We start from the raw sequence: 26,308 nt of genomic DNA on the forward strand, positions 1-26,308 counted from the left end.
TGGAGATTCTGGCCTGGAAATCTGGGAAGCATACAATGATTAAAACCTATTCTGCAAAGTTTAGGATGCCCATCTCTCCAGGAAGAGAACAATAAGTGGAAGAGAGCTGGTATGGGCTGCCAGACTGGTTTGTCTTGGCCCTCACACCTAGAGCAAGTCAGGCACACACTGTTCTTCGGACGAGTGCTAGAAGTTTCCTAGGGCTGTCACACAAAGGACCACACATTGGGTGGCATAACAAAGAAATCTCTTCTCTCACAGTTCTGGAGGATGGAAGTCCGAAGACAAGCTGTCAGCAGGGACTCACTCCCTTAGAAGGCTCCAGGAAAGGGTCCTCCTTTCGCTCTTCCTAATTTCCGCTGGCTCCCGGCAATTCTTCATGTTCCTTGGCTCGTCGCTGTATCATCACTCAAACTCTGCCTCCTCCTACCCTGTGTGTCTCTATGTCCTCTCCTCTTCTTATAAGGATACCAGTCATTGGATTAGGACCCACCCTATCCAATGGTCATGAACTTGGGGGCCACTCTATTCAATCCAGTACAGATTCTATTACCAATAAGGTCCCCTCCATTTTCCTGACTCTGTGACTCTAATTTTTCTAGCTTTCCTTGAGAGTCAGTGCTGGTCAGCCACTTCCTTAAGGAAAGTTTGTATCAACTTCCAAACATCCACACCAAATTAAAGTTCAGCAGCAACTTGAAAATGTCATTAGTGGTAAACTATTTCAGGAGAAAAAAAGGCTTTATTTCCTCTGACATTTTTAAACTTGGTTTCTCCTCACTTCTAGACTTCAAGCTCCAGTGGACCCCTCGGAAAAGCTCCCTATAGGAATCACGACAGAGAGCCTTCAGGGCAGAAAACCAGTCCACTTTTTCACTTTCTTCATCCCAGGGAATAAAGAATTTTAAGAAAAGTCCTCCACGCTTTTTCACTCATATTCCTTTACGGCCTTTTCTAACTACTGTTCTTGAGTTTCCCTTCCATCACACTTCTGATGAGTCTTTTTACTGCTTTGCACGACAAAATACAGCCAACCCTAAAATATGGATGTCTTGTTCTTGTGAGAAAATGGAAAAGTTCACAAGAAAAGAAAATGACATAAGATGAGTGAGTCCATTCTTAGCAACGGTATTCAAAAGTAAGGAGATTAGATAATGATGCAATTAGAGCCCATTTCTATGGTTTTCTATAATTCTGAACATTTGCTGACTTCTTTGACTGGTTTGGTATTTATTCTTATATCATATCAATTTAAAATCACCCTGTATGCTATGTCTAAGACAGATGACAAATTATGAAGAAAATGTGTTCAGTGGGATTTTAAAAGAGGCTATCTGATTTTGACCTGAGATGTTATTATGAAGCCATCGAATCATTTGGGTCTTTTTTATTCTACCATTTGTGTTCCAAGTGTTTTAAATATTTAAATTGCCTTTCTTCTTATTTCCTAATGAGAGTTTACTTGTATCCAGTACATAATAACCAACTAAAAATGGCTTTCCTCTTCTTATACTTTCAACCCAATGGAAACGGGGAAACCAGTTAGAAGGACAAGGTAGTCAACCCAAAGAGAGATGATGATAACTTACAGTAGGTTGGAAGTCACGAGAAACAGCAAGATTCGGGACATATTTTAAGTCTGAGCCAACAGGATTTGCTGGAGGCGTGGCTGATGGTGGAATCTGACAGAAAGCAATGAGTCAAGGATGTTGCTAAGATTGTGTGAGTGAGATTTTTATAAAGTCAGAGCTGCAGGTGAATAGCACCAGACTTCTGGAACCAGGATCCGGGTGGGATTCAAGTGAAGCCTGGAAAAGATTCTTCCTGGGCCACAGGCTCGTGTTACAGCAGCAGTTCCCAGTTGGCTTCCTGTTAGAAGGAGACCAGATCACCTTGGACTACATCCCTGTTTCCCAAAGTGTGGTATTTACACTACATATACCAACAGGATTATTTTAAGTTGGAAAAAACCTACTTTTTAACATAGCTTTATTCCAAGTCATAATTCATGAAATTATGGCTTTTATGAGCATATTTTTAAATTATAATTTTCAGGCATTTATTTCACTGAGAATTGTATTCATATACATGCACATGTGCGCATGAACACATAGATATGCACACACCAGCCCATCACCCATGATTACACGGATTATGACCTAGGGGTGAGACTAACAAAAAAACACCTAGTCAATTTTTAAAAGGGGATAATAATAAAATAGGTTCTAGAATATGGCACAAATAGTGAAGGTGGCCCACAAATGATCGCAGTTTGAAAAACACAGAATTATATCAACTCTTATCCGCATGCGTATGAAAATGACAGAAGAATAAAACTCAAATTCATTTCGTGAGAAATTCTTCCGATCCACAGTCTATATACTTCTACAAATCAAGGCGACAAACTAGCATAAAGCAAGGAGATGAAATGACAGGATCTGAGGGGTGATATGAGTGGTACTTATTCCCCAAATGAAATAATGACTTACTAAAGGAAAGTTGAGTGAGTAAAAACATTGATAATTGTCCAATAAATCTTCCTAGAACCTCCCATTAGTCATCACTGCACTTCTGTCTCCTTTGAACCTACCAAGGAAGAGAAGCACGAGAAAGCACACAGACAAGCAATTACTGGAAGCCGTGCACTGGAGCAACAGAACTGCTAGTTTTCCCATCCCGGGAAACCATGGGGTTTTCCCTTCCCATGACATCCAGACCACCAGATAGAATATTAGACAATTGTAAATTGCCATTTGCCTTTGTTAGAACCATTGGGAAACACTGTTGTGCACTGACATCATGTTTCCCGCCCTGGCCCTGGCACCTGGGTCAAATCAGGTTCTGACCCTTTCTGCCTTTTCCCTCCAAATGAGACATAAACTGTAGTTCTGGCTACTCACCAGCTTTGCCACTTTGTCTTCTTTCGTTCATTTATTCTTTCATTTATTGAGTGCCTCCTATGCCAATACTGATATGATAACAGCAACAAGAACAAACACAATCTTCATAGGCTTGAATCTCATCAACTAGCAGAGGAGAAGATATTCATCAGATAAATACATAAATAATTGGCAATCGAGTTTGGTGTTACTAAGAAGTAGAAACTGTTGTAAGAGTCTGTGTTAACAAGAGTCTATATTTCCTAGTCTTGGAAGTTAGAGAAGACCACTCTGAGAAGATGAGGTTTGAAGAGAAGTTAGCCAAATGAGGAGGGGATACAAACACGTACTAAGGCTCCAAGGTGTGAAGGAACTTGATGGATTTGAGGAAGAGAAGAAAGTCACCGGGGCTAATGTGTAGTAAATCGGGGGACCAACTGTTCTGGTTTGCTCCAGACTCAGGGGTTTCCCAGGATGCGGGGCTTGCAGTGCTGAAACTGGGAAAGTCCTGGCAAACCAAGATGAATGGGTCATCCTAATAGTAAGCAATAGAAAGAGTGGTGTTAAATTGGGCTGGAGACATGAGCAGGAACTATGTGTTGAAATTACTGCTGGCTACTGCTAGCAGATCCCACCATCTTCTGGGACTCCTTAGGACCTCGGAATAACGAGGACATTCTGGTGATCTATTGCTGCATAACAAACCTCCTCAAAACTTAGTAGCTTAAAAAAGTAATTTATTGTTACCTCCCACAGTTTTAGGAGTTGACCTGACTCAGATAGTGGTTCTCGCCTGGGGTCACTCATACGGTTGCAGACAGATGACAGCTGGGGCTACAGTCACCTGAAGTCTTTCCTGGGATGAATATCCAAGATGGATTTTTCCACTGATGTCTGGCATCTCAGCTGGGATGGTTGGAGCAGCTTGGAACTAGCTTGGCATCTCTTCTATTTCTCTCTCCCTCTCTCTCTCTCCTCCCTCTCTCTCCAGCCTCCCTATGTGGCTAGTTCAGCTTCCTCACAATGTGGAGGTCTCAGGGTGGTCAAACCGCTTATGTGGTACTGACTTTCCCCACACAGACATTCTAAAAGAACCACAGAAGTTGCAAAGTGTCTTATGACCTAGATGGAAGTCACTTTTGTTGTATTCTGTTGGTCAAAGTGAGTCACAGGCCTAGGCTAGATTCAAAAAGAGTGGAAGTAGGAATAACAAAGAATTTGCGACCATCTTTATTCTTCCAGAAATGCCATGGGTCAGTATGCCTCACAGAATCACAGTGCACTTTACTGAACATGATGTCCTTGGCCTCATGGAAATAGCCAAGAAGTCATCACAAGTCTAGCTCAAAAGTATATATCTTGACCAAGGCTTGTGGAAGTCAAGGTCTTGTTCTCATAGTGTGACATTTTATAATCCCTTTCAAGAACATTATCATTTCTCTCTTCACACCAGCAAAACATCCCACAGGATGGGACAGAGAAGGAGAAAACCTGTGAATGGGACCTTCATCCCAGTTGAAAGATGAGTGCCTCACATCGTAGTTAGTTGTGCCTTCTTCTTGCAGACTCTTAGCATGTTGGGGAGTCCTACATCCTCGTGTGGCCCTCTAAAGGTTCCCAGGCAAACGGGGCTCTCTCAGTAGCTCGGAAGCAAGACTATTCCTTGGCGCTTCCTTGTTTGGTCAGAATCTATCAATTATAGAGGTCAGCAAACCTGTTCTCTAAGGGCTAGATAGTAAGTACTATAGGCTTTGCAGCCCTTACCGTCTCTGTTGCAACTGCTCAACTGTGTTGTTACAGCTATAGACAATTCATAAGTGAGTGGGTATGGTTGTGTTCTAATCAAACTTTACTTACAAAAACAGGCTACTGGCCATATCCCATGGGCCATAGTTTGCCCACTTCTGGATTTGATGACTACCTCAAATATATTCTCCATTTGTACAAAAATGTCCTAAGATGAGAGAAACTCCAGCTTTCTCCAGGTATTCTGTTTCAAAGATAAAAATACTAGGACATAATGCAGAGACCAAAGATGCAATATTAGTGAAGGAAAATTTCACTCAAAATCTCCCACATCTGAAGCTGGAAGGCCAAAGTAAACTCTTCAAATTGATACTGACCTTTTACTTTTAGGTCCCAACAGGTTTGCCTCCCTGTTAAGACTCTGAACATTCATAACAAAGTTAAACCCCTGTCCAGTCCTTTTCTCATCCTGGGACTTCAATTAATGCATTTGAGGATTAAATCAGTGTTTTCCAAAATATAAAACGTACACCTCTAGTAATAAGTGAGATTTTAGGTAGTGTAATTAATGAATACTTTTTATTTGGATTGCCCATTTATGTATTATAAAATTAATTTTAATATGTATTTTAAAACTCTAACTGCCACATGGAACCTATTACTTCACAGATGCTGCTAAAGACAAGCTAAAGACGGTATTTACATTTTTTAAAAGTGAATTGATGTAAATAAACTTACTAAAGAAAATAATATCAGGGGCTGGCCCCGTGGCCGAGTGGCTAAGTTCAAGCGCTCCGCTGCAGGCGGCCCAGTGTTTCGTTGGTTCGAATCCTGGGCGCGGACATGGCACTGCTCGTCAGGCCACGCTGAGGCAGCGTCCCACATGCCACAACTAGAAGGACCCACAACGAAGAATACACAACTATGTACCAGGGGGCTTTGGGGAGAAAAAGGAAAAAAAAATAAAATCTTTAAAAAAAAAAAAAGAAAATAATATCAGAGATGATCAAGAATATGGAAAGTTGTGAAGACAGTAAACAAATTATTCTTTCTCGGGAAACACTGGATTCAATGTTTCCTATCTCACTCTGGCTGTTCAAACACTGGACTAACGACATGGGGCAGACAGGTACTGTGTGATTTTTTTGTTTATTCTTTAGCTTTGCTTTTTTCCATCTCTCTCACCTAGGACAGTGCTTACCACGTAAAAGGCCTTCAATAAACATAGAATGAGTGAGCAAATTGATTAAGTTGTCATTCAAACTATTAGGTTAATTTTGAGTCTCGGAAAGTAACCTGACACGAACTCAAGGATATAATATTTCCGATGCTCCTAAGCACAGTCAGACATTCTCAGAGCAGAAGAGATGAGCTTGTTTAAAACCAGTCAATTAGAAGTGGACAGCCTCCTGGGACGTCTTTGCCAAGAGAAGCCCAATGGTGCCATAAATCAGGATGTCTAATTGAAGCAATGTTTTAGGAATTAAACAGCAATTAAATCAAACGGGAAAGTTTCTAAGGGACACCTTTGACACCGCGGGGGGAAAAGTCAAAACAACCCCAAGAGTCTACGGGAAAAAATGGCTTTCTTCCAAGGGGCTTGCTGGTTAATAATTATCCAAGACATCTGTGATTAAAATCCTCTTCCTTCTACAGGCTTTATGATCTTGCCATAGATTTCCCTCATGGAAGGTCAGAAGGCAAAGCAGAAAAATCACTGAGGTGTCACAAATGTAGCAAACTGTGGAGAAAGGGCTGGGACAGACAGTGCGCAGCAAAGGCCGCTGAAAACTACTTTTGAGAAACCGGTTACCAAAATGGACAGTATAATCTGTGTCTGCTTACCCAGTGAATGTCATTTAGGTCATTTCAACATCAGTGTCACCAACTTTGAGGGGAGTCTAACTTGTAGGTTGATAAAGTGTGTGTGTGTGTGTGTGTGTGTGATGAAAGTTTTATCGAAAACTACACTAAATTCTTCCATTCTGGTATTTCCAAAAATGTGGGTCTCCTACTACTATCTGCAGTACAGGTGATTTTAGGTAATATGAGAGGAAAAAAGATTTTCTTTAGCAATTATGTACTATTTTGTATAACTAAATGAGGTGAAGTTTTTTAAAAGTATGTTAATTTTTCTGAAAAGACGATTAGGGAAATAATGGAACATATGGATAGCTCTCAGACATGGTAAAATTCATGAAGCCTGTTTCCCGATGACAGAGGGCTGCAAAGCTCTGTTCTGTTGCAGAGCTGTGACTGTTTCTAACATACAATGCAAAAGGAGTCTGCATCCTTTATTTAATAAAATCTGATGAAAATATATGGGGGTAGCCGGTGGGGATGCAGAATTCATTTTTCAATCTTAGATTATCCAGGTTGATTATCCAATTGATTGGTTTGATTATGAGATTCTTGAAAAATCAACTTCATTGCCAAGACTTAACTGGAGAAGCAGGCAACCCCTTTCTGCATATTTAAGAGGGATTAATTTGGGGATGGCTCAAGAGAGCAGAGTTGTGTACATCTTTATTTTTAATAATGGTAATAACCATAATATTATTATCATTATATATTATTATATTTATATAGTATACAATAATTTTTATTATATTAGTTTTATTAGGAAATCTTCTCTATCCCAAAAAACTAGGAAACATTTATAATAAAAGAGATACTATAGTGATGACTATGCTGGTCTCACCAATTCAGATTCTATTTCCAGCCCATGACTGCAGAATGTTGTGTGAGTGATGCTAATCCAGGATGCATCACTGAATAGCTACGTGATTTTGTGTGACTCGTTTATCCGATAAGCCTTGGCTGTATCATCTGGAAAATGAGAATAATGATTCCCACCTCCAACTGGTGATTAAATCAGAGAATGCAGATAATGTGTGTAAAATACCAAGCATGAAGCCAGTCCACAGTACATGCTAATTTTTCCTCATTCTTCTTCGGAGAGAATTAGTACATAGCAGACCCTTGATTATCCAAAAGATACGTTGCAAAATCTTTAAGGATACTAGTACCACACAAAATCCTCTCCATCAATCTTTGATTTTCTAGATGGTTTTCTCCTTTCTCTTTACCACCATCACTCACTTTAGCAGTTGGCTTCCATGGGGCAGCAATTTTCACAAATTAACAATGTCTCATACGTTAAGACTTACCTATGTCAGCCAGCTCTTTCTTCTCAGCTGAATTCGTTGCTCTTCTTGGGGACAAGGGAAGCTTGGCTGTTTCCAAAAGCTGCTCAAATACCATGAAAATCAAGACAGGGATGGCTCACACTGCAGGAGAAGATGGCGCTCTGAGGGGCTTCCCAGGGCTGCAGCGGATGCTCTCCTTTTGACCCTTTTGACCCTCAAGTTTTCCTGGGGGCATTCTTTCATTCCCTCCCTAGATCTAACCCCACGGGGGGGGGGGGGGGGGGGAGTCAAACTTCAGAGCACTCCTCAGAGACCTGCCCCAGCGTCTTTCTCTCCTCTTTCCTGAGATCCTTTCCTTCCTCAAAGCCTGACCTTTCCTTCCACCTCCGGCGCTGGGGTTTGGGATGAGTGAGGACAAAGACTGGCTCAGAAAGTATTTTATCAAATCTGTTGTTTATGCTAGGATCTTGGTTCCTCAGTGACGGAACCCCAACGAAATGGGGAACATTCACAGGGGTTAAAAGACCTGGAGAAGGGGGGAAAAAATCAATGAATCATCACAATGTTATCCCACCATGTGAGCCAACACAACGCAGGGTGCTAAGGTGTGGGTGAGTGTGGGGGGCTTGAGCAGCACAGAACGGCTGTGAGGGGAGGTCGGGTGAGATAAGCAATAGCAGGTTCAGGATAATGCTATTCCAGTTGCTCTTCTTGTGCCCTGTGGCCTTTCTCAGGTACTCCATGGCTCCCTCGAGCCTGCAATTTCCTGTCTGGGTTATATCATTCAGCCCTTCAGAGACTGGGACCACAGAGTCACACAAGATTAATAGTAACTGTATATGTGACCCCCAAACCCAAAACTCTCAGGACAGAGACAACCTGCAATGAGGGGAAGGACGAATCCCACGGCTTGGGTTCAAGACAGGCCTCTCCATTTCCTAGTTCTGTGGCCTTGGGCAAGTCACTGCTCCTCTCTTGCCTTCAGTTTCTTTATCTGTAAAATGGGAACTAATCCCTACTTTACAGGGCTTTCGAAAGACTGTCTATGAAAATGCTTTGAATACCACAAAGACTACACAAATGTTAGGCATCATTTTTATTTGTAGCCTGCAGTCAGCCTGAATACCCTAGAATGGACCCTGGAAGTTCTATGGGGTGGATAAATCTATGGCTTTCATAGCTATTTGTTACTTACCGAAAACATGCACTATTTCCATTTCCTCCTAAATTTATGTGTTTGAGCTTGCTGGTTATTTCAATTCTGGAAGTTTACCATGATAAATGATTAGCTGTTCCTTAATATAATGTCAGGAGGGAAGTAAAAAGCCGAGGCTTTCTGAAGAAGCCAGATCTGACTTTTGCAATTTGAAGCTTTCCCAGAGCGCTCCTCAGGACGACATGGGGATCCCGCCCGAGGCCCAGCTCTCCGCCCTTCTGCTCATTTGGAAACCTGAACCCGCCCGAATGGTGCCCCTGGGAAGGCCCCCGTGACCTCGGCCAAGGGGAGGTGTGAGAGCCAGCCAGATCCCCGAGGAGCTGTGAGGTGGAGGGACTTCTTCCAGAAATACGGGGAAATTTATGTGGGGAGCACACAGTTGGGAGCTGGGAGCTGGCTCTTGCTTACAGACAAATCTCAGGAAGGGATGGAAGGGGAAAGAAAGGAAGACATTCATTACTGCAGGCGAGAGATGTGACCGGGATGGGAACCCCAGAACGAAGGCAGGCAGAAGTGCAGTCCCAAAACTGCTTCAGGAATAAAGCCATTTGCTTCGAGCCACATGCAGACGTATTTACTTAAATCAAATTAAGATTAGAAAACAGCATTTTTAACAATTTTATTTGTTGGTTGAGAGGGCATCACACAGTCCGTATCATATCTTCTTTCTTTATGGCCTCACTTTTACGACGTTCCCGAAATCCTGCCGGGGAGTAGTATCTGTGAAATGTGTGCTGAATTTGCCATCTACAGTCCCAACCTCACCACTTCCCAGCTGTGTGACTTCAGCAAGAGACTTGACCTCTCTGGGCCTGTGTTCAATTTGATAAAATGATCATCATGCCTGTTTCACCTGGTTGCAAGTGAAAATACTCCCTGACCAGAAAATAAAGCAGTGAGGGGCCACATGGTAACCGCGTTACTGAGCACCCTCAAATCAGTTTTTTAGACATAAACAGAGGATACATCTAAAATTGCAGTTACGTGACATTATATTCTCTCCTATTAAAAAATAAAGGGATCAATCCAGATCTGGTGATACAGGAAAAATATTCCATGTGTAATAGGCATTATGTGGAAACAGGAAGCAGAAAGGCTAGAAGCCTTTCGTAGAAGTAATTTTTATCACGTTGGAATGTCTGATGACCGCCCTAGGATATTTCAGCTTCTCAAAAATAAAGGAAAACTCAGAAGTTAGTATCACACACACACCAGCCAAGGAAATATTTTCACCCCACAAGAAGAAAAAAGGTGAGCCAATGTGCCCTCGCACTGCGCTCCTCAGGGCGGTTCCCATGCTCCCTCGGAGGAGGAAAGCAGATTACAGCCGTACAACGGTGAAGGACATGCTCCATGCTCAGAGCCGTGGGGACACCGGAGACGCCATTCTCCATTCACGGGGCATGGCAAGCCTTTCTCACAGTTCGTTCCTAATATTTTTCTTACCCCCCTGTCACCACAGAGATGTTTTTAAGGTCGCTGGCAGACCTTGAGTTTTCATCCAGGGACCCCCAACAGAGTCTTCTCAATTAGGCAATAACTGGTCCGCGAGGAGCTTCGCTCATTCATTCAATCAATGTGATTTACCCCCTCCTCGGCGCTGGGCCAGGTGCGAGGGATGACTAGGACGCACAAAGCCCATGCCTGCATAAGGCAGGAAGGAGCTCGGAACTTTTGAGACTCTGAAAAGAAAGCTCTGGAGGCCAGAATCTAGGGAGCAAAGCAGAGAGGAAAGCAGGGGCAGTCACACTGGACACCCCCACCCCATGGCGAGGACTTTGCTCCCAAGAGCCAGCCTCACCTCCATCTTTCAGAGGATATTTCATCCGCTGTCCCCACCAGCCCGTACATGAGCCTGCCTTCTCGCCACTGGAGGAGCTGGACCCACAGTCACGTATTTAGATGAAACCCACGCATCAGGTCTTGGCGTGGCCTGAGACCCTCAATGGCCATGACAAGGCTCTGTATTTATATAACAAGCCCGGCTCAAGTATTTTTAGGCCCACTGTTTAGAAACACACGAGAGCGAGGAAGAAAGAGAATAAATATGGAAATCAAATGTAAAAACTTCTGGCTCTCGCAACCAGCTTCCTGGGGGAATTTTCCTCTGTGTTCTTTCCACTTCTTCCACTCAGCGGAATGACTGCTAGTCATTAAGGAAATCTGTGAGGAGCTCACGGTACAGGAATTGTACACCAAGGCTCCCATCCTCATTTGCATATCCCATTTTTTGATTGGCAGCTGTACATGAAATGCCATATCAGTTGAAAGTATGTTGTGAGCTGGCACTAATGATCCTATGGCTCCAGGGAAACCTGCCATATTGTAATTTGGCTATCAGGCATGAAAGAAATAATTCTAAGTGCCAGGAATGCAAGACTGAATAAATGTTTCAGTGCTGCAGGTTGCCAAGGGTGACACTTCTGATTTAGTATAAACGAATGCCCCGTTGCCTTTGGGGTGCCGGGAGTTTGCATTGTATCTGAGCCGTGTGTATAAAACATTAGTCTAGGAAAATGGCTTCGGTGTAAGATGGGAAACAGAGGCCTTCTCCCAGAAGGCGCTGGAATGTTTACAACCAATCACTGGAGGAAAGGATTTTGCTACCTTCTATAATGACAGGCAAACAGGATTTGCTTTTCCTGAGATGGAGAATAATGGTTATGTTAACTCTGCCTCGCCTCGTCTTTTTTTTTTTTTAATGAAATGCTCTTTTGTAAAGAAAATCACATCTGTTTCTTTTTATATATGAAAGGGATATAAATTCTTTTTTTCCTCACTCTGTGTGAATAGCCCGTTGGTTTTACCTTGGAATTAAATAACCTTTGCTGATGTCATCCGGATTTCAGAGGTCTGGAAGGATGGCTGTCACTTCCTCTCGTTGGCTTCTGACTTCACATGCTTGCCTCTACCTAGAAGGCCTTCAGAAGTGGGAGCAATCACTCTCGCTTGAATTTTCATTAAGGCCCCAATGCAAATTCCAGGCATATCTAGCTCCATAGGGCCTCACTTTCTGTTACAAACCCCCGTGCATCCACCATCTGAAATGCAGAAAACAGTTGTCTAAAGAGGAGGGCCTTCCTAGGAGAAACAACAGGAAGTTTGCTCTGGCCCGTGGTCTCAGTTGACCATCTGGGTCCCGGCTTTGGGATCATGTTCAGATCTATTTTCTTTCCCCTTGATTCTGTGTGGGGATATTCTTCAGGGATGGTTTCTGCCTTTGGACTCCCTTCCTTGGACATCATTAAAGTACAGGTACCTGTTTAGACAGGACAGAACAGCAGTCATAGAAAATGCCATGGTCATTTGGCACTGTAGGCGAAAGCCAGAGCGGGTAAACCATGTCAGGGCTGGGGGCTGTCCAGATCTCTCTCGTTCTCAGGTCTCCAACTGGGAGGAATCCAGCCTGACTCTGGGTCCTCTCTTGTTGGGAACTTCATTAGTGCCACTCGCCTCCAAGCTGGTAGATTTGACAAGAGCAGTAGCAAAAAGCTAAGGCTGTGTTAAAAGATCATTAAGAGTAAAGTCAGGTTTACCCGCTCTATCAGAGCGACGGAGAAAACGCCACACCGGTCCCTGGAGCCATTCCAACACTGTCATGTTGCCCTATGTTTAAAATATTTTAAAGACTCAATAATAAGATGACAAATATTTTTTGAGCACCTCCTGTGTGTCAAAAACTATGTTCTGTGCTTGCGATAGAATTCACAGATCCCCTGAGCTAGAGCATTCTGCAATATTTCCATTCAGCAGGGGGAGGGATTTTAAACTGGACGTAGGACATGCTGGAGATGTCATTAATTCAAACTCCCATGTTTTATCTTCAGTTTTCACATTGCTGTTGCGGGCCACAGGGAGGGGCCTCCTCCATGTCAACGGAGGTGCTCACAGTTTCTTCGGCCACTCTAAGCTTGGGCCCTGGGCGTGCTCTGGCTGGCTAGGCACATCAGGCATGTTCCCATCATCTCGGAGGGGCGCTCGGTAGTTGTAGGGTGTGGCCTTGTTGACCAGGCTGGAGTACTTGGTGCGGGGGCTGAGGTGGGCAGACTTACAGCGAGGCCCCAGATGGCAAAGGACACAACCAGCACCAGCTCCTTGGCCCAGGCATTCTTGGGGAAGGTGACAGGCCTTGCGGCCATCTTGGTCTCCCAAACTCACATTTCGTATGCCTTCATTTGACACGCAAATTATTGAGCATTCGCTGTGCAGCGGGCTTTCGGGATACAAAAAGAAGTGAGGCAGGGCCCCTCAAGGAACTCCTAGTCCATTGGGAAACGCACGCCAAAACGCACAAACAAAAAACCCAAATCTACTGTGAGGATACAGGCGTTTACGGGGACTTGGGGCCAACGGTCAAGAGCCTGACAACTGTAGTCACAAGAGAAGAGGCCAGTTTAGAAATACAGGAAGCAAGTGGCCAAGTTCTTCTCTGTAAATTTCAAACAACAGTGTCGGTTAGATTTAAACTGAGACAGCCTCCACGTGCACCAGCCCTGCGGCAGGGGCTCCAGTTAGGACTTTCACGTGTGTTACCTGGCTTAATTCCTCCAATGCGAATTACTCACGGAGAAGAAGATTACAGAGGTTCAATATTCAAACAAAATGAAGTAAACCCTGTGGGCAATTAAGAATGTACTGGAATGCTTGACCTTTTCCCCATTTGTTCTCAGAGATTTCCTAGAGGAAGAAATGTTTGAAGACCCAGACGTCCCCATGTAAAGTCCCCCAGTATTCCTTCCTTCAGTCTAACTCAGTGCTTAAATATTAGCAGGCACAAAAATGGCTAAACACAGCTGACTCTACAAAACCATTCATGCTGTATTTAAGGGGGATTTCAGGGATTTTCCAAGGTAATTTTGTTCGATGCAGTCTTTTCTTTAAGCCCTGACTTAGAGCTCAACTCCTGTGTGATACCTTCTCCACTGCCTGTTGAAACAGCCACGAGAGCCTGGAGGAAACTATCTAACTTCACATTGGGCCTGGAGGAGGGTAATCATGGAAGACTTCATTGAGGAGGTGACTTTCCGTACTGGAGAAATTAGGAGAGAGAATTCCAGGCAGGACAAGCAAATGCCAGGAGGTGACAGAGAATGCACGCTTTGGTTGAAATGCTGGAGGTAAAGTAGTGACAGAGATGAAGCTAGCAAGGTAGGCAGTTGGCCATGATCTGCTGTTTGGACATTATTGGGTTGGGTACCTGCTTTTTGCGAGGTCTCTAGATCTTATCTTTTTCAACTAGGGGGGAGCTGACCCCCAGGGGACATTTAGCAATGTCTGGAGATATCTTGGTTGTCACAACTGAGAGAAAGGTGCTACTGGTATCAGTGGGTAGAGATCAGGGGTGTTACTAAATATCCAGCAAGGCACAGGACAGGCACCCATGACAAAGAATTATCTAGCCTGAAACGCCGTAGTGCGGAGGCTAGACCGTTTGCTGCTAAAGCGTTGCTGCTTGTTTTCATGTTGTCCTGGTGTCTTGGAGGTAAATGAAAAGCTGGTTAAATTTTGTATCTTTGAATAAGAATGTCTCAGGACAAATATTTATTTGAGATTCCTGTTTCCTTTTGAGCCGGGGGTGTCGGGGGGGGCGGGGGCTAGGCAGGGGAGAGAGTGACTTTAGAGAGAAATATTAACCTTGCAAATGTGCACATTTTCAATTCACATCCTAGTGACAGGCTACAACTTGTAATCAGTATAAAATGATTTTCCGGGAGAGTAAATGCTTATTTTCACTGTCTTGATGTTGGCACTGGATTACTTGGTATTAATCCCAGGGTGACACAGTCACATTTGGAAGCCGTGAGATTTATTTGGATGTCTTGTGGGGCCAGGAGCAGCCTTCATTTTACATCCTTGATCTTGGAGAATTTAAATAACAGAGCTGCTTTTCTATATACAGCAGTAGTGTGAAAAGGAAGTTATCCACCCAGGACCAGTTCCAGGAGCCACGCAAAGCCAGGAGAAGGGAGGATGGGGATGTCACCATATTATTGTCAACCCCATACTTAGCAGCAACAATTCTTAGTACAGCAAATAACAGGCACTTATTAAACATCAGCTGTGTGCCTCTCCCCTGGCACAAGAGAGCAAAAAGTCTGAGAGCTTGGACAGGTGGGCTCCAGGATACACTGTAACAACCTCTTCTCCTATGCGTGCCCACACTACAAAGCTATGCTTGGTATAATGGTTCTGACCAAAGTTGCCACCGTTATCTCCTATCCATACCTTTTATCTCGGGCAGAAGCTAGCAAACTTTTTCTATAAGGGGCCAAATAGTAAATATTCAATTTGTCAACCATATGGTTTCTTTTGCAACTACTCAGCTCTGACATAGTGTGAAAGCAGCCAGAGACAATATGTAAACAAATGAGCATATTGTTTCCAATAAATATGCTATGTTCCAATAAAACTTTATTTACAAACCAGGCAGCAGGGCCGGATTTGTCCCGGAGGCTGTAATTCACCAGCCTCTGATTGAGAGTAGCTCTGCCTTGTTTGAAAGACATTGCCTTCTGAAAATTTAAGCAACACTATTAAGAATCGTAAAACTATTCTTATGTTTTGACTCAATAATTTCACATCTCAGAATCTAGTCCTAAGAATATCTTTGGATTTTCACATGCAAGCTTTTGTATAGAGATGTTCACTATGATAGTACTTCTAATAATGAGAATTTGGAAGCAATTTTATTGGCCGATGAAAGGGCATCAGAGAAATCTTGTTCCATCATAGAACAATGGAATATTGGGTAATCTCTAAAGTAATCATTCTGGAGCGTTTTAATGATGTATAAAATGTGATATTAAGTCAAGAAAAAGTGAGATAGAAATTGTTCATACAGTTTAATTCTAATTAAGTTTAAATTTGCATATTCATAGAAAAAGACTAGAGAGAAATAGACCAAATTGTTAAGTATGGTTATCCTTGAATGGTGATATTATTGGGTGATTTTTCTTAAAATTAATCCCAGCATATAGTTATTAAATGAGGGAAAATGTTAGCATCCAACAGATTTAACTTTGCTATTCACTCATCGGACAGGAGACGTTTGCAACATTACTTAAGCATTCTGAGCCTCAGTTTACTTCTTTGTGAAAGACAAACAGCATCTGCCTTGCCAGATTGTTGTGAAAATTAAGTAATGTAATATATATAAAACGCCCAGCTGAGTGCTTGTGACATAACAAGTACCCAACAAATGGTAACTGTTAATACCATGATGCTTTGTTCTAAGTAGTTTTGTATCTTGTGTGTAGTGATGATGACACAAATCTGTACAAGGGATTAAGTTGCACAGAGCTACACACACACACAAATGTAAAAATTGTCAAAACTAAGGTCTGTAGCCTAGTTAACAGTACTGCACCAAGGTCAATATCCTGGCTTTGATTATCGTACTGCAGCTCTGTAAGATTCATGCCACCACGGGCAGAATCTGGGGGGAAAGTACTTGGACTCTACTCTGTTTGCAGTTTACTGCGAGCCTATAGTTATTTTAAATTAAAAAGTACTAAAAAAAAATGAAGTCTTTTAAAAATTAGATCTGCTTCCATAATTTCCATCTCTTCCATTTAAGCGAAGTGGGGAAAGGAAGAGGTCATTTGTTCTCATTTAGAAAAGATAAAACAGAGGTGCTGAATGACCCTTCTCCAGGTCAACCAGAAAATCAGCAGGAAAAAAAATCAAGTCACTGGACATCCAGGACTCCTCCCAGTTGCTGGCCCTGCTCACAGGTTGTCCTGTGTTTCGTGGGGTTGAGGTGCCCTCCACAAGGAATGTGGCCTCTGAGGTTGAAGGGTAAGCCTGCTGTCCTCCCTTTAGGTAGATGTGTGTAGAAGATGCTCTCCGGGAAAGGGTTGCAGAACAGAAGCTAGAATGCCATGAACAGATATTCCCAGTGGACGTTTGGAATAAGGAGAGCCAGGGAGCAAGCACCAATTTCAAAGAAAATCATAATTGCTCAAGCGTTTTCATATTCGTATTAGTTTTATTATTTTTATGTATATTATTAAGACTGAAAATAAGTTTTATATAAATGAATAAAACTGGCTTAGAGTTGGTAGAGTTACAGCTATCCTTGCCAAAAACTCAATTTATTAATTCAACAAATATTTGTTGAATGTCTACCCTGTGTGGGCACTGTTCTAGAATCTGGAGATGTGCTAGTGAGCTACACTGATCCACTTTCTGCTCTTGAGGAATGCAGCTCAGGTAAAAAAGCAATTGATTTAGCCTGAGATTTCCCACATGCTTAACATGTGCCTTAAAAAGCTACATGGGCTTTAATCTCCCCTTCCGCGAAATAGGTTTTTGGCCTTATATAGAGACAAAAAACACATGTGCTTCCTAACTCCACCTCTTGTATCCAAGGCAGACATCACTAATCAATCATAGCATTCTTTCCCATTGAGTTTCAAGGAAAACACAGACTTCAAATCCTTCAGAACAAATTGGCACTATGGGCATTTTGGGTCGGTAATCCTTTGCTGTGGAAAGCTGTCCTGTGCACTGTAGGATGTTTCATGGCACCCCTGAACTCTACCATCCATAGGCCAGTAGCACACTCTGCCTCCATCCCTGTTGTGACAGCCAAAAATGTATCCAAGCATTGCCAATTACCCCTGGTGGGAGATGAAAATTACCCCAGTTGAAAACAACTGCTCTAGATAGATGCTCCCAATGATTAGAGTTAACAGCTAATAAAAATTATTTGCCATCTCAGGGCCAGCTAATTTCTTCAGATCTCTTCTGATCCTTCTATTCTATGATTCCGTCAATTTAAGAAAAGTGGACCAATTGCTCTCTCTTTCTTTTAATGTCTAATGGAAACAAAATTTTTTGATAGGGAAACTGAGGCAAAAAGAAGTTCAATAACTTGCCCAGCTTGCATAGTTATTGGGGGCAAGGTCAAAAGGCAAATACACAGTTTCTGAGCCCAATGCACCCTGTCCATTGTGTACTCTGGGTCTAGCACAAAAGACTGGCCTGAAAATGTCAGTCAGACAGACGTTCCCAAAGACATTCAAGAGCTTGAACTCATTAGGAAGCATTTGTCTCCAAGACATGGACATCAGCATTTTTCGCTGAAGAAACCAATCAGGATCAAGGCCTCATGGGTAACCTGAATAAAAATGAGACCCGAACCCTGCATTCAGGAAGCTTCCTAGAGAATGTGAGTGCCGAGAGAGTGGAGAGATCCGTACATAAATTCTAGTACCAACCTCAGTTCGTTAAGGTCCGGCCCGTTTTGGCCCGGGTGTTGTACGCAGGAGAAATGCCATTCACATAAAGATGCTTGTAGAACAGTACACGTCTTTCCTGCAGCCTCTCCCAAAATGCAAAGGGGTGAGGCACCAGTTTAGTAAAAATCACTTTTCAATTATTTTTACCCACCCGCTTCCCGCAAAGCTCCAATTCTCATGAAGTGCCAATTGTCCCTAACAACTCACCAAAAAAGTGCTCCCTTGTCCCCTCCAACCCTGCCTCCCAGCTCTGTTCCACTTTCCCACGTCCCAGGTCCCTCCCCTCTGCTTCCCATGTGTAACTTCTCTGCCCTTTAATTGTAAACGAATCAAGACAGCACTGGCTCCTTTAAATACTTCTCTCACCCGTGTCCCTGGTTTAAACAACCAGGCCTAAGAGCCACGCTGGTGGAGCCACGTTCTCTTTAGCACACAGGGAATAGAGAAGCTTTAAATACCATGGGGAAGGGAGCGTTCAGTCACAGGAGACAGAAGGGGAAGAATATGGGCAGATAACATTCAACCAGATTAATGAGTTATCTGTGAAAGCACTTCAAAAAGTGTAAAGCATAATATAAATATGTTGTATTAGAAAAGTAGTTTCTGGAATTAAAAAATGTGACTTCTAGATGAATCTCGAAGGATTGATAGAATCTGGAACTATGCAATTAGAATTGATGAGTGAGCAAGCGAGAAGTAGGTGCAGATGGCAGCACTGTTAGGAGCAAAGATTCCACTCGAGAAGGGGTTGAGTGTGTTTGAAGAGCCTGGATTGGTCTCCAAACTCGGGATCCTTAAGTTTATTTCCTGTCCGGGGCATTCTGTGACACATTTTCAAATGGAAAAATCATTCCCAGTTGAGCTAGCCAAATATCTTCAATAAATAATGCAGAAATTATTAAGACATTTTCCAGAGGACCCAGCATTTCCTGTCTTGACAATGGGGCTGGATTTGACATCAGCTAACTCAAGAGATTAAAAATAAAAGCTGTGGCCAATTCAAACTTCCCTTCCAACTGTTTTTCAATAATCTGAGATTGGGCTGCAAGACAATACTTGTAACCAAGTTCTTCAAACCACGTTAACAGCGTTCATTAATTCATGAGCACGGCCAAGTGGACATACCATTGACTGATCACTGTCCTGGGTGTGGGAATAAGAAGGGACATTGAAATAAATTACTACATCATTGGTCAAGCTACGGGATGTTACAAGAAGTGGGGGCTTTAAAAAAGGAAATGCTCCAATAACATGTTAAATGACTTCGGATTAATCAGAGAGACGAAAGTTGAAAAGGATTAAGAATCTGAAAGGGAATAATACAAAAATATTAGCTCATATGCACACAGTGCTTCCTATGTGCCAGCTGCTACCTAGTTGATTCTATCTAATTTATTCATGACAGTGACCCTAAAAGAGGGAGGTCCGTGGGTATCCCCGGTGTACAGATAAAGAAACTCAAGTGGTAATTCGCCCAAGGTCATTCACAATCAGTAAATGAAAGTCAGCGTGTGTCTTTCTAAGGAGCCTCCAGAGATAGTGATCAAGAGAGAACGCTGAGAAAATCCTGCCCGGAACCCTGAAATTTACAGAAGCCATAGAGCAACCACCTCACCATCTCCAGGAAAACTGGTTGTCCGAGATCAAGTGGAAGCTTGAACAACTCAAAGCAGGGTTTAAACGAGGGTCTCTCGCTCCCAGGAATCACTCAACCTCCTGGGCATTAGTTTTCTCATCCATACAATGGGCATCAAAATATCTACTTCCCAACTGATAGATTACCTAGGAAACCTCTTCAGAAAGTAATAGCATGGTGAAAAAACATTTTATAATTAGGAGCATCTGAAGTCAGACAAATTGATTTGAAGCAGCACCACCAAAATTATTATGAGTTTTATCCATAGGCAATTTAGATCCCTCCCTAATTATCAGTTTTTTCACCTGTAAAATGAGAATCTCCTCCTCATACCTATCTCATCAGGTTCTAGTGTAGATTAAATAATATCATGCATGCAAGGATAATATCCTTTCACTCTGCTTCACACATAGTAAATGCTCGATAAATGTTAAATAAAAGAAACCATAGCTACAACATGTGTTATGCTGTGCTTAATTACAAGATTGCAATACCTATTTTGATGAACCAGGGCATTATAGCTTGAGTAAGAAATAAGATAAATATGCAAACAACAGAACTTCAACCTAATAACATGACCACTCTCAAAGTTTAGCATATTACTGGAAATCGCTAATGGAGCGCTGCACACTCTCCGTGATGCGAGCAGCAAGGAAGCATGCATAATGGAACAGAGGCCCCGCTAACAGCAGACCCATGCCCGATAATTTAAACTTGTTTGTATGGAAATAAAGGAGGAATCTTTGAAGTGAGCCTTAATGAGATTCCGCTTGATCTTCCGTGTATCCTGGGAGAAAAGAGTTCAATTTCTCCTCCAGCATCCAGCGCTTGTTGGTAGCGTGTAGGAAAGAAAGGGCCAACTTAAATTATGAATGGCCCTTCTTGTCTTTGTGATAGCAGATGAGGAGCGGGGGTGCTCATCCAGGGACACGGGGGAGATGGAGAGAGAGGACCACAGTTCTCCCCCAAGGTGGCTTCTGAATCAGAAACTTACAGGAGGGCTTGGTGGACTGGAGCCTCAGGAGGCATTCATCACGGAAAGGAGAAAGTTACCGACTCTCGAGATCGAAATGAGCTGGTGGGCCCTGGGGGGAGATACTGGTGTATTAGCATGGCCCTGGACCTTGTCACGTCCACTGGTACCCAAACGGCCACATCTGTGCGGGAGGAGACCTGGCAAACAGTCGACACTGCTGAACCACTGCTGAGCTGGCTTCTGCCGAAGTCTGAACATTCTGGGGTTTGGTCAACGCGGCCTGACTGTCAGAAGGTCCCAGGAAGGGAGCTTGTGTCTTGGCTAGCAGGCGACGAGTGTATGGTCATTAAGTTTCTCAAATCAGTAATAGGAGAAAAAGGTCAAGTGAAGCCATGGGAGAGGGGCTGCCTCACTGGGTGGCCGTTAGATTTGTAAGGAGAAGATGCGTGTAGAGTGCTGGGCACAGGCTGGCCACACACTGTTGAGCACTCAGTACGTGGCAGATGTCATTTGTTCTGTTTTTACCTTTATCATTGATCTAGGGCTTTTTCACGTCTGCAGCCTTTCAGGCTCAATGAATTGCAGCTAAGCCTCTGAGACTGAGTGTTGGTTGAATTCCTTCTGCCGTTTTGACGCGGAGATGCAGCCTGACTTGAAGTCGCCGTGGGTAACGTGTGTTGAGACTTTCTCTGCGCCATGCTGCTTGCTCAGGGCTCTCGTTCCATCACCTCATTTAATCCTCACCACAGCCCTAGGAGGAAAAACATGCTTTTTTAGCCCCATTTCACAGACGAGAAAATTGAGGCCCATAGGGGCTTCATCCAAGGTCATAAAGCCAGTAAGCAGTGGATTTTTGAAGATTTGGGGGACTTTTAAAGCCAACACCTGTCTGATTCCTGGGTCTGCTTTCTTAGTCATACTCCGCATGGGCTCTCCCGTGACTCCCCCTACAGGAGAAGGCTGCTCTGTCCTTAACTAGACTCCCAGCAGGGCACAGGGAAGCACAGAGCTCGGTGTATGCTAGGGAGTGTCTCAACCCCTCCGCGATCTACAGCGGTATTACACAACTCCAGCGCCAAGGAACTCCAGCACACAGCGAAACCGACCTCCACCATCCCCCGCAGCTGTTTCTGCTCACACAGCCTCAAGAATTCAGTTCCCAGCCTATTTTGTCTTGACTTTCTAAAGAAGAAGCTCTCATTTTTAAGCTAACATGTACTGAGGACCTATCACGTGCCAGGCTCTATGCTAAGAGGGTCTCATGAATTCAATCATTTAATTCTTAAAACTCTTGATTCCCATTTTACCAATGAGGCTGCCCAGTCACCTACAAATTAAGTTAACCAGCTCAAAAACAGGCAGGTGGTGAATAGGCGCCAGGACCCAGTCCTACACCGTTCAGGGCTTGTGTATGTGTTTACCTCTCTCTGCCTGATGCTATTCTCAGTAGGAGAATGGCAGTGATCAAGACAGATCAGCTGCCTGCCCTCAGGGACCCTACATTCTAGATGGGAGAGAGGGGCTATGAATAAATACACATCAGAGACAATACAAAGATCATTTCTATGAAGGAAATCAAAGCAGGAGAAGGAACTAGAGAGTACAAGATGTGGGAAGGGTGCTGGTTTACACGGGGTGATCAAAGAAGGCTGCCAGAGGAGGTAATATTTGAACTGAGGCCTGAATGAATGGAGGGAAGCGGGAAAAACATATTTCAGGCAGTGGGATTATCATGTGCAAAGGCCCTGGGGCAGGAGTGAGTTAGGGATATCAGGGAAACATCAAGAAGGCCCTTCTGCCCCAGTGGAGTAGAGGGAGTGAGTGAGCAGAAAGGGTTAATCATGCAGGCACACGTCAAACTACACAGAATCTGTATCCTTTTCTCCTATCTACTACAGTGCTCTTCATCTCCAAAGCTGCAAAATATCAACTCCAGTCCAAAAATCTGCTTTACCTGAGTGTCCTCCTCTCTGCCAGTTCCCTGAGTCTCTCTTTCCTTATGTTTAACTTATTACCAAATGCAGATGTTCTGAAGTCCATTCTCTTTTTAAATCATTTGAATTAAACTAGGATAAATGTCCACCAAGAGATGAGGAATGAAGAGAAACTCTCTGAAAAGTGTCTATGCAGTGTGTATTTTCATATTCACAGCTGTCCCTGCGGACACAGGCACCAGCCTGCGGGTGTATGTGGGGACAATATCATGTAGGAGGAGTATCGATGTGGCTACTCCCACAGAAACTTTCCCACCTCTGAGAGCTGTAGAATGAGAGGACGCATTGGCATTTTTAATACTGAAGCATCTCAGTAGTCAAGTCGCCAAATGAGCTTCATATTCAGGCGTGAGTCTTAAACATTTCTAGCTGGAGGTCTGAGGCTCTGAGGTGTCTTGTGCATCCTACACCTCCTGTAGCAGTAACCTGAGTCTAGAGGGCTATTTCCTTCTGCTGAATGGATGCATTCTTCACACGTTTGATTACTAACCACAATAGTGAGCCAAAAAATTAGAATTAAATAAAATAAGCAGGTCATAGGATAAGTCTTTGAGGAAGAAGCAGTCTTTTAATAATCAGTCTCTATGCATTTCATCTCATCATTATGCTAAGATGCTGAGAGAACCGGATTTTTAGAACATGATCTGGTCTTTGAGCTCAGAAAAAAACACATTCTCCCATTTTATCTGGCCCTGACTTTGTGTCTACTCAATTACAAGTTCCAGCTCAACATCTTAGGGATGGCCTTTTTTTCCCTTCCTTTTTTAAAGAGCAGGATTGGAATTTCATCGTATTGAACATAAACGGGAAAAAGTACATTGCAGAATAAAACTGAAAATGCTTTTATGGAATTTTCATTATAAGGCTGCCTATAATGGAGTTGACCTCATATTCACCTAAGATTTCTTTGGCTCCAAGTTCAGATTTCATGCCGATTAACATGTTAATGACATATATCATTTAAAGAGCCCATCATAACTTTTATCACATCATGTTACATCTATTTCCTTGTAATTAAATCAGAATTACAGAGTGTAATTACTTTTCTTTTCCTGAATACTCACCCCTTTTCAGACATTTAAATTCAAGTGCAAGTACTAAAAGACACTTGAAAGTAACAACCTAATAAAAACATTATCAATTAATGAAAGTGTTGGGTTTCTCCTATTATCTGGTTTCTTTTTGACAAATTCCTTTCTCCCCGTGCACTTTGGATGTCAAGTTGTGATTGGTCATATCCAGTCAAATGTTTCATGAGTTCTTTGAATCCTTGGGGCTCTAGTCTCCATTAATATGCAATGTTCTCACACATAAATATAATTACATATAATTATTAGCGGAAAAGGGGATCAGATAAGGTTTATTGAGGAAATATCCTATAATTACCCAAGTCCAAGTCTTCCCTTTACATGTTAATTCAACCAAGGGTTGGAGCCTGCAATCATTCCACCTATAATACAGCTATTGACTTTGACGTCACTTTGGGAAGCTGATCGCTGGTGGCAAGACCACAAAAGGTTACACCTTTGTCTAAAAGACCTAATTACAATAATTCTACAAAGACTATAGGCCCGGAGGTGATTACCTGGCCACTTTTGTTCTTCCAAACCCTCCCAAACATAGAATTTAAAACTTATAGTTACATCATACTTAATTTTTAAACCTTATTGTAACTTCGAGTAAAACCTAAGAACATGCAAGTAATTCACAGGCATGTGATTTTCTACAATGATCAGTGAGAATTATGTGGGCAAGGGCCGCCCAGTGGCATAAGTTCGCATGCTCCACTTCAGTGGCCAGGGGTTCGCTGATTTGAATCCTGGGTGCAGACGTAAACACCACTCATCAAGTCACGCTGTGGCGGCATCCCACATACAAAATAGAGGAAGATTGGTACAGATGTTAGCTCAGCGACAGTCTTCCTCAAGCAAAAAGAGGAAGATTGGCAACAGATGTTAGCTCAGGGCCAACCTTCCTTACCAAAAGGAAAAGAATTATGTGGGCAGAACTGCTAGGGACTAATATATATTATTTGAGTATATGGGCACTGGAAGCTGAGTGGAAAAGCAAATCCTTTGTCAGCAGGAAGGCCTCCATACATAGATCAATTTGATCTTCGTTTGACTCTTGTTGAACATCTTGTTGAACCATCAAGGGTCAGGGTCCTATTGGGAACTGAGTGTGATAATTTGGAAGAACACCCAAACACATAGATGTGTGTGTGTAGCTAGAAGAGAGTGAGCAAGAATACAAAAATGGCAGTAGAAAGAGGGAACCATTTAGGTAGCTCTGTGGGCCATGAAAAGTCGTATAGATTTTGTTCTAAGAGTGAGAGGAAGCAATAAGAGGGTTTTAAGCCAGGAAGTGCCACTATCGGCATTACATTTCGAAAAGGGTAGTCTGTGGTGTGGAGCCTGGATTTAGAGCCGGGGCAGGAATGGAAGCAGGTATACATTTAGGATGCTGTTGGTGCCCCCTAGGGGAGCAAGGGCACTGGTGTGAGTTAAGGAGGCGCCGGTACAAAGGGACAGCCCACAGTTTGGCAGCTGAACAAGCAGCGGCTACTCTGCAGCCTTGTGGCAGCTTGTAGGAACCCCTGCATCCTCCTGACCGTTTACTGAACAAATGTATCTTACCTTCTATGTGCCAGGCATTGTTCTATTCCCTAGGAATGAAAAAGGGAACAAAACAGACAACATCCCTGCTCTCATGGACCTTAAATAAGGAAGAAAAACATCCAACATAAAACTAAATCATTACACAATATAATGTCAGGTGATGATAGGTGTCTTAAAGAAAACTGAAACAGGGCGTGAGGGTTGGGAAGGATGGAGAACGAGGGAGCGACAGCTATTTAAGGGTATGCACCCAGGGAAGGCCACATGCAGGGTGTGATACCTGCTCAGACCTAAATGAGGTGACATCAAGATGTGACCCACATGTCAGCTATCCCCACATCTTCCTAATCCCAACCCACGGCATCTGTTTTCACTTGATGGCACCCCAAGCAGAACTCGGCACCACTTCAAGTTCCCTCAAAAGAATCCTCTCTCACCAGAGCACCAGTGAGTAACAGAGACATCGGTCAATCTTCACAAGGGAAACCCAGCATGGGAGGTAACATCACCCTGCCGCAGCAACACCTGATGAAGCCTCTCATGCAATTCTCTAAAAAATCACAGAGATTTCTTTTCTGCCCCCTCTCCATGCGGCCCCCAGCTTTCTTCTTGATTCCTTTTGTTCCCACCAATGTCCGGTCCTGCTTTCCTCTACTAAGAGGAGCAATTCAGCTCAGCCCCGATTCCTCCCACAAATACTCCAACATCCTCGGCAAAACAAAGGCCTTCTCTGAAAAGGTGACTGGGGACCATTTTTGCCACCAAGGGGCCTCATCTCCCCACTTCTATCCCAAGCGACTCAATAAAGTATTCTCCTTAAAACACGCAAGGCCTTCGCAGAGGAAAATTCTG

At 43.2% G+C, this 26,308-nt stretch overlaps 1 protein-coding gene and 1 pseudogene across 6 annotated transcripts in view; one reads left to right on the forward strand and one right to left on the reverse strand.

Moving 5' to 3' along the window:
• Nucleotides 1-26,308, forward strand: part of TSHZ2 (teashirt zinc finger homeobox 2) — a 444,024-nt gene that overhangs the window by 354,427 nt on the left and 63,289 nt on the right. The window lies entirely within an intron of this gene.
• Nucleotides 8,079-14,556, reverse strand: LOC123277425 (NADH dehydrogenase [ubiquinone] 1 alpha subcomplex subunit 3 pseudogene; annotated as a pseudogene).

Source organism: Equus asinus, chromosome 15, assembly GCF_041296235.1.
Source record: "Equus asinus isolate D_3611 breed Donkey chromosome 15, EquAss-T2T_v2, whole genome shotgun sequence".
Taxonomy (NCBI): Eukaryota; Metazoa; Chordata; class Mammalia; order Perissodactyla; family Equidae; genus Equus; species Equus asinus.